Raw genomic sequence first — 9795 nt, forward strand, 5'->3', positions numbered from 1 at the left:
AATTTGTGGATGGGTATAGGATATGTACTTTGTTCTTGATGTGTGTTAAGGGGGAAAAACAAGTATTCGGGAGCTCCTTAGTGAAATGGCTAATGACGATAGTTTGCTAGTGATACGAGCGTTAGTGAACAAAGTATGATATTAGATGGATGAGATGCAATAATAATAATAACTGATGGCCTTGGCCGAATTGAACAATGAGAGAGATTGTATGTATGAATTCTTCTACTACAAGTGTTCTTGGAAAATAAAAGTGACCAACCCCCTTAAAGGAAGAGGACATGCCCTATTTATAGTGTCACTCCCATGGTTCTCATACAATATGAGTTAATAAAATAATAATAAAAAGGACTGCTCTGCACGGATTTGGTGGGATTAGACTGACGGCGCCGTCTGACACACGTATGGTAGGTAGTTCACCATGACTGGACGTTACCGGCGCGTGACCCGCCTGCAACGGCCACACGGACAAACGGTCACTCGGGCTATCGGTCATGCGGACCAACGGCCATGAAAGCCCGGGTCCTCGGGCTTGGTCGTTTCAACGATGCAGAGGGCGGCTTAGCCGGTGCCCTTGCTCATCTTCGGCCCAGGCACTGTTTCGGTCAAGGGCGAGTAGCCTCGGGCGCATCATTGTTACTTCCTCCGGTTCCCTTTCCACCGGTTTGGCTCACATCCGGTTCTTACCGTATACAGATAGCTCCACACTTCCCGGATCTGCGATCTATCGGAGTAACGGGAAGTGGATAATCCCCGAAAACCGGTGGTTCCGGCAGCTCGTCATTGTCTTCTTATTTTGGCGGGAACGGTTGCGTAATGCGTCCCCTTTTATCGGCCACGTGTCCCGCTCCGGATGGCTCGTCTCTGCCAACCGCCTTTTTCACGTCGTTTCAAGTCACTTCGAATTAATGATGGGACACGCGGCGCCCCTTGATTGGCCGTCCTCGGTAACCGCTCCTCTTCTTTGCCTATATAAGGCCCTTCACCTCCTCATTTTTCCATTTTTACGCATTTGCTCTTCTTCAACTCCACTCCATTTTCTGCACCTTTTCATCTTCACCACACACAATTAACTTCCCATTCGATCTGCTGCTGTTTCATTGATTCGCACAGCGTGCAAAAAGAACCAATTCTACTCTCCTTGCTTTCAGTTATTACTAGTCTCTTCTTCTTTCTTAAATCCCTCTCTTGGGCCTTCCTTCTTTCTCGTCATCACGATGTCTGAATCTACTTCTCATGATGCCCCACCGGTATCGTCCCCAGGGGCCGAGCCTGCGACCCCGGTTAAATTCGAGCCCACGGCCTCGGATATCATACCGGCTAAATTCAACTTTAACAAGGACCTTGAGGTCGAGAAGCCTTCCTCCGTTTCAGACAGGGGATTTGACGTGAGGCGGTATCCCTCATCTATCACCGAGGAGAGGCTCGACATAGTCCGGGCCGATTGCGGGTGGGACACCCGTCCGGTTCGGGTTTTCGCCCCCGGGCCAGATGAATCCGTTACCGACCATCGTGAAGGGTTTTTGTATGTTTATAAATACCCCTTCACTCTCAAACTCGACCCCCCGGTGGACCCGGTCATTCTCGACATGTGTCGGGTTTACGGCGTTACATTGGCTCAGATCGGCCCAAACGTTTGGAGGGTCGTAGCGTGCCTCCGGATGTTGGCCAACAACGCCGAGGAGGAGTTCACACTGGCCCATCTGATACGCCTTTACTCACCGAGGCTGTTCCGGGGTGGTGTAATGAAACTGGCCAAGCGGAGCCGGAACCAATTCTTCTCGAAAATGGATGAAGATCGAGACCGAGGATGGTTGGAGCGATATGTCCGGGTGAAGACCGAGGACATAATTCCAGCCGAGCACATGCCCTTCCCGGAGAAGTGGAATAATAAGCGTAAGCTCGAAGTCTCGAACAATTGCGTTAGTATTGCTTCGTCAAATTTTGATTCTGCTTTCTCACCGTTTCTTTCTTACTTTTTCCAGCCAATGGGTACGTTCCTCCGGTCATCCGGAATCTGAACCATTGGGTCACCGTGCTCCTCGCCCAGCATCCCTACGACGACCGGACATGGGCTGACCTGTCTCGTGGCCGATGGATTGCCCAAAATCACAGTAACCTTCTATTTTTATTCTGCTGCATTCCCCTTCATTCGTCTCGTCCTTTGACCTTTGCTAACATTTTATCTTTTTAGGTTTGCCTAAGGGCTCGGTAGAACCTAGATCGGAGTCGGGGACCGCCCCTCCGGCAACGGCGCCCGAATTCGACACAGCGGGTTCTTCCCGTGTCCTCTCCGATGCTGCAAAAAGAAAGTGGCCCTCCGAAAAGGGGCTGACATCGAAAAGGAAGAAGGCAAGGAGTGTTGCTCGTCCTTCGAGGGAAGAGACAGAGCTCGACATCATTGTTCGGAGAGTCGGCTCCGTTCCCACCGTGGCTTCAATACCGGAGGAGGTGGTCTCCGTTCCGCCCCTTCCTTCCGTCGGCGAAGGCCTCTTGGTTCCTATTCCACATTCAGGTGCGGAAGATATACTTTCACCAGCTCCTCTTCGGTTGATTGACTTTGTCGACATTTCAGGTGAAACTTCTTCGGAAGATGCTCCCCTTCAAAGAAAAAGGTCCGGGGGAGCGGTTGCTGTCGAAGCCGATATAAGGACTGCCCCAGTGCCGGAGTGCGAAGCCCCCACAGGCGCTCGTCCATCTCCCGAGCACGAGTCTGCTGCAACTGTGGAGCCCTCGGCCTTTGTCGAAATTATTGAGGCTTCTCCAAGTTCATCTACCCCGGCTAGGCGGGTGGATGATTTCGATGATATGTTCTCGAGCACCCCCCCTCCCCCCCCCCCCCCCCCCCCCGCTACCGGAGAAGCAGCGGGCTTTGGTCATCTCCCTATTCCTCGAGCCACGAGGCCGGCCAACCAGATCTCCGAGTCAGGGGCCAGGGACAGCTTGGTAAATATCTTCCCGGCCCCGAGCGTGGAGCCAAGGAGAACCAGATCGGCCGTAGTCACCGTACCCGAGGACTGCAGCTTTCTGTTGCGCCCGGTGGGCGTAGCGAGCTACTTGCGGCCCCTTATTTCTGACTCGGACAAGCGCAAAATGACCGGGCTCACTTGGCAGTGCCTCATTAACGAGGGTATGCATGCAAGCAACCGGGTAAGCTCTTCTGTCATCCTTGTACAGTTTATCAATGGATTTTATCCTCACTTCGCCTAAGCCTTCTGACTTGTTTTACCTGTAGAGTGTGGTGTTGGTTAATGAAACTTTCATCCGTGCCCAACATGAGATAGATGATCTCCGAGGCCAACTGGATGCCCAAGGCCGAGAAACGGAGAAATACCGGCATCTCCTTCAGGAGAAGGAGGAAGAGTTGAATCGGGCGGCCGTGCTTTTCAACCTTCGTCCTGAGCTCGATGCGGCTAAGGACGAAAACCGTCGTTTGAAGGGTGAGCTTGCCAAGGCTGAGGCCGACTTGGATGAAACATGGAGAAGTGTTGAGGCGGCCGAGGCTCATACTGCTATTGTTGCCGAGTATGAGAAGTGGAAGTCTCGGCGGATCACCCTCGAGCAAGCCGAGCACGGTCTCTCAGATCTTCCAGCCCTGATACTCGAGGCCAAGAGGATGGAGGAAGAAGCCAATCATGCCCTCGGGTCCGAGTCAGACGACTCCGAGCGAACTGTGTCCGAGCACGCATCCTCCTCTAGTCATGCCGGATAATATAGGGCTTATGCCTTGCTTTTTGTTTTTGTTTTTTTGCCTTTGTAGGACTTTGTTTTTCTTTTGATGTAAGAGACATCCGTTGTATAAATGAAAAATGCATCTTTCTTGCTTCTTCGTTTGAATGTTTGCTCGCTACTTTTGCTATAGTTGTTGGTCTGTTCTAGGACCAGTTCATACCCGCCGGTCTTATTCGATATTTTGGGGCCGGTGGCTTATCGAATTTTGGCTTGGATCATAGTGATCTCGTTGCCCTTGCCGAATTCCGACCAAGGTACCCGACGTAGGGTATGCGAACGAGGAAGCGCCGATATACGACAGTTATCAACTGGGCAAAGTATATTTAATCATAGAGTTGTTATCCCGAGTTTTGATAACTTGTGTTTGCAAAAATGTTTGTACATATGAGAATTTTAACTCCTTCTTCCTTAGCCGTAGCAAATGTAAAATGGCACACGATTCACTATGATCGTTTGGTCCTTACATCGGAGGCTATGGCCGGTGGCCGGGCCTTAGTTTTGCCGTAGCAAATGTAAAATGGGACACGATTCATTATGATCGTTTGGTCCTTACATCGGAGGCTATGGCCGGTGGCCGGGCCTTAGTTTTGCCGTAGCAAATGTTGAGCTTCTCCGTTTGTTTTAACCGGTGTCATCTTTGGTGTGGCATAGTACTCCCCTAGCACTTATCCGATCTCTAAGGTCGGGTGAGTGCTATTATGTCCCTATCGGAGGATGCAACACCGGGTGACCGGGTACATGCCCTTCGTATTCGTCAAGTAACACGTTGTACTCGTTGCCTCATTAAAAACCTTGTCGGAAAACCCATTTTGGGACAAAACTGTACTAAGGAAAAGAGTGCAACACGTGCTTTCAGATCTGGGCTCTAATTTTGTCCCTCACTTGCCTTCTTGCAAAAGGAGAAAAGTTGATAAGAGAATACGGGGAGTCCATACCTTAGCAGTAGTATCTCTTTAGGTGGGCCACGTTCCAGTTATTACGCAGACATTGCTCGTCCATGGACTCCAACTGATACGACCCTTTGCCCGTTATACCGGTTATCTTGTACGGGCCTTCCCAGTTCGGACCCAGCTTTCCCTAGTTGGGGTTCTTGGTGTGCAAGGTAACTTTTCGAAGTACCAAATCCCCAACTTGGAAGTGCCGGAAGTTGGCTCCATCCTCTGTTTCTGGGCCGCTATGCGGACCGCCGCTCTTTCGCGCAGTTCATCCGCGAGGTCGAGCTTCACGGCCATGGCCTCCCCGTTTGACTCTTCGGTGGTATACCTGAAACGGAGGGTCGGTTCGCCAACTTCCACGGGGATGAGGGCTTCGGCTCCGTAAACCAACGAGAACGGGGTTTCCCCCGTGCTTGACTTGGATGTGGTTCTGTAAGCCCACAATACCTCCGGGAGTATCTCCCTCCAATGATGCTTCGATGCTTCAAGTCTCTTCCTCAGATTTTGGATTATTGTTTTGTTCGTTGATTCTGCCTGTCCGTTCGCACACGGGTGATATGGGGTCGACACGATTTTCTTGATCTTCAACCCCTCGAGGAAACTGTTGACCTTGCCACCCACAAACTGGGGGCCATTATCACAGGTTATCTCGGAGGGGATGCCGAAACGGCAGATGATGTGATCCCATATGAAGTCGATGACTTCCTTCTCTCTTATCTTTTCGAAAGTCTGCGCTTCAACCCATTTAGAAAAATAGTCAGTCATAAACAAAATGAAACGGGCCTTTCCTGGTGCCTGAGATAACAGACCCATAATGTCCATTCCCCACTTCATGAAAGGCCAAGGTGAGGTTACCGAATGCAGCAACTCCCCAGGCTGGTGAATCATCGGAGCATGCTTCTGACACCCGTCGCATCTTCGGACAAAACTTTTCGCGTCTTCGTCCATCTGATTCCAGTAATAACCGGCCCTGATAATTTTTCGAACCAAAACTTCCGCACCGGAGTGGTTGGCGCAGGTTCCCTCGTGTACCTCTCTTATCACGTATTCTGTTTCACCGGGGCCCAAACACTTAGCCAGAGGACCGAGGAAAGAGCGTCGATATAGTTGACCGTCCACCAAGCAAAAGCGAGCAGCCTTGGTCCGTAATGATCGTGACTCCTTCGGGTCATTTGGGAGCTTACCATCACGTAAGTAGTCGATGTACTTGTTGCGCCAATCCCAGGTCAAGCCCATGGTGTATATTTCGGCATGCCCGGTTTCTATGGCCGTGTTTGATAAGTGCACCGTAGCCCCGAGACTGATTTCCTCCCCCTCGACCGAGGATCCCAAGTTTGCTAGTGCATCGGCTTCGCTGTTCTGTTCCCTCGGTATGTGTTGCATGGTCCATCCTTTAAATTGATGAAGTACCACTTGGGTTTTTTCGAGGTACCGCTGCATCCGTTCGTCCTTTACCTCGAATATGCCGCTCACCTGGTTCACGACCAAAAGCGAGTTTCACTTTGCCTCGATCGTTTCGGCTCCCATGCTTCGAGCCAACTCCAAACCTGTAATCATAGCCTCATACTCGGCTTCATTGTTAGTCAATCTAGCAGTTCTAACGGACTGTCGGATGACATCCCCGGCCGGGGTCCTAAGGATGATCCCTAGTCCGGAACATCTAACATTCGAGGCCCCGTCCGTGTGTAAAGACCAAATGCCCGTGGTCTTTCCCGAGGTCAGCAAAAGTTCCTTCTCGACCTCGTAGACCATGGCCGGGGTAAAGTCTGCCACAAAATCGGCCAAGATTTGGGATTTGATGGCCGTCCGAGGCTTGTACTCGATGTCGTAACCGCTAATTTCTACAGCCCATTTTGTTAATCTACCGGATAACTCTGGTTTATGCATGATGTTTTTTAAAGGGTAAGTGGTTACTACCCATATGCGGTGGCATTGAAAATAGGGTTTGAGCTTTCTGGAAGCGCTTACCAGTGCTAATGCCAGCTTCTCCAAATGGGGATAAAGGGTCTCCGCATCCCCCAAAGTTCTACTTACATAATATATAGGGAATTGTGTACCTGATTCTTCTCGGACCAAAACTCCGCTTACCGCCATTTCGGAGACTGCTAGGTAGAGAAAAAGTGGCTCACCGGTCTTCGGTGTGTGCAGCAACGGGGGGGGGGGGGGGGCTGGACAAATACTTCTTCAACTCCCTTAGGGCTTCTTGGCACTCCGGTGTCCAAACGAAGTCGTTCTTCTTTCTGAGCAAAGAGAAGAACCGGTGACTCTTGTCCGAGGATCTCGATATGAAACGGCTCAGCGCCGCTATCCTCCCGGTGAGCTTCTGCACCCCTTTTATGTTGTTTACGACCTCGATATCCTCGATGGCCTTGATCTTGTCCGGGTTGATCTCAATTCCCCGGTTCGACAACATGAAACCCAGAAATTTACCGGACCTCACCCCGAAAGCACATTTTTCCGGGTTGAGCTTCATGTTGTATCTGCAGAGCACATCGAAGGTTTCCTGCAAATGTTTTAAATGGTCCTCTGTTTCCAGGGACTTAACAACAATGTTGTCAACATAAACTTCCATTGTTTTCCCTATTTGTTCTTCGAACATCCCATTAACTAGGCGTTGGTAAGTTGCACCGGCATTTTTTAACCTGAAAGGCATGACGTTATAACAGTAAGTCCCACAGCGGGTGATGAAGGACGTTTTCTCTTGATCCTCTGGGTGCATCCGGATTTGGTTGTACCCGGAGTAAGCATCGAGGAAACTTAACATTTCATGTCCGGCCGTCGCATCGATCATTCTGTCGATGTGAGGCAATGGAAATGAATCCTTCGGGCATGCCTTGTTTAAATCCTTATAATCGACACACATTCAAAATTTATTACCTTTCTTGGGCACCACTACCACGTTAGCGATCCAATCCGGGTATTTCACCTCCCGGATGGAACCTATATTCAAAAGCTTTGTTACCTCGTCTTTCACGAAAGCGTGTTTTGGCTCTGCCATGGTCCTTCTTTTTTGCTTCACCGGGGGAAATTTTCCGTCCAAGCTGAGTTTGTGTGACACTATTTCCGGTGATATACCTGTCATGTCTATATGCGACCATGCAAAGCAATCGGCGTTAGCTTGAAGAAACTCAATTAATTTACGCCTGAGCTCCGGGGTAAGCCTCGTGCCCAGGTATACCTTTCTGTCCAGTAAGAACTCGAACAAGATGATCTGCTCCAGCTCCTCCACAGTTGACTTGGTCGCGTCCGAGTCATCCGGCATGACGAAGGATCTGGGCATCCCGAAGTCATCCTCTTCATGCACTGGATCCGATCCAGTATACTTTAGTTATTATTGGGGGACCTCCCCTCCGGTTGTTTCCTTCTCTTCCTGTGCCGGCTCCTCGGGCCGGTGAGTTATTTCTTCTACTGCGAACATTTCCTTTGCTGCGGGCTGCTCGCCTCGGATGGTTTTCACCCCCTTCGGAGTGGGGAATTTCAGCAACTGATGCAGTGTTGAGGGAACTGCCTTCATGTTATGTATCCAAGGTCTGCCCAATAACGCATTATATCTCATGTCCCCTTTGATCACATAGAACATTGTTTGCTGAATGGTGCCATCCACGTTCACGGGCAACGAGATCTCTCCCTTCGTGGTTTCACTGGCCATATTGAACCCGCTGAGTACCCGAGCCACCGGTACAATCCTATCGAGCAACCCTAGCTGTTCGACCACTCTCCATCGGATGATGTTGGTCGAGCTACCTGGGTCAACCAAAATACGTTTAACTTTAGTTTTAAAGACAAGTACAAAAATTACCAGTGCATCGTTGTGCGGTTGAACGATGCCTTTCGCGTCTTCGTCATCGAAGAAAATAGAGCCCCTGGTCGAATGGTCTCGGATGCATTTTTCGCGAACAATTGAGACCTTGGTCCGTTTCATTACCGGTCCCCGAGGGACGTCAATTCCCCCAACTATCATGTTGATTGTATGCTGGTGTTCAACCGGTTCGACCCCTCGGTGAGCTTCCCTTTCTTTGTAGTGATTTTTGGCTCGCTCGCTCAATAGATCTCGGAGGTGGCCGTTCTTTAATAACCGGGCTACCTCTTCTCTCAACTGGCGGCAATCCTCTGTTTTGTGACCATGGGTTCCATGATATTCACACACCACGCTCGGATCCCGCTGTCCCGGGTCTGACCTTAGTGGTTTTGGCCATCGCACATCCGGGACGCGGCCGATGGCCGACACAAGGCCCGAGGTATTGACGTTGAAGTTGTACTCTGAAATCTTCAGTGGACCCTTATTGTTGATGGAACTTCCGGCGTCGCTTCCGAAAGAGAGTCCCCGGCTGTTTGACGGGCGCTCGATCCGCTTGTTACCTCAACCGGAGAGGTGGTTTGGGCTTTGCCTCGACCTTTCCGTCCTGAAAATTGGTCTCTCCGAGTGGGAGTATGGCCGAAACCTTTCTTTTGATGATTCAGACTTCATTTCATAACCTTTCCTCGACTTCTCGAATCCTCTATCCACTTTTAATTTTACTGGAGAGAGCTCGAATTGATCATCCTCTACCCGAATCTTCGATTCATACCGATTGTGGACATCGGCCCATGTCACGGCCTCGTATTCCAGCAAATTTTCTTTCAACTTGGCCGAGGCAACTGAACTTAGCATGTTGAGCCCCTTCGTGAAAGCTTGTGCGGCCCATTCTTCTGGTACCGGGGGGATTTCCATCCATTCCCTCTGGAATCGGGTGACGAACTCCTGCAGAAGCTCATCGTCCCTTTGAGTTATCTGGAAGATATCGGCCTTATGGGCCTACACCTTTATGGCACCGGCATGTGCTTTTACGAAGGCGTCGGCGAGCATTTCGAAAGAAGTGATCGAGTGCTCGGGTAGATGGCCATACCACGTCAACGCTCCCTTCGACAGAGTTTTCCCAAATTTCTTCAGCAACACCGACTCGATCTCATCCTCTTCCATATCATTTCCTTTTATGGCACAAGTATACGAGGTCACGTGCTCGTGCGGGTCTGTGGTGCCATCATACTTCTGTATGTCGGGCATTTTGAACCTCTTCAGGATCAGTTTTGGGGCCGCACTCGGTGGAAAAGGCCTTTGGATGTACCTTTTCGAATTCCGTAAAGGCGG

This window comes from Lycium barbarum, chromosome 7 (genome assembly GCF_019175385.1).
Source record: "Lycium barbarum isolate Lr01 chromosome 7, ASM1917538v2, whole genome shotgun sequence".
Taxonomy (NCBI): domain Eukaryota; kingdom Viridiplantae; phylum Streptophyta; class Magnoliopsida; order Solanales; family Solanaceae; genus Lycium; species Lycium barbarum.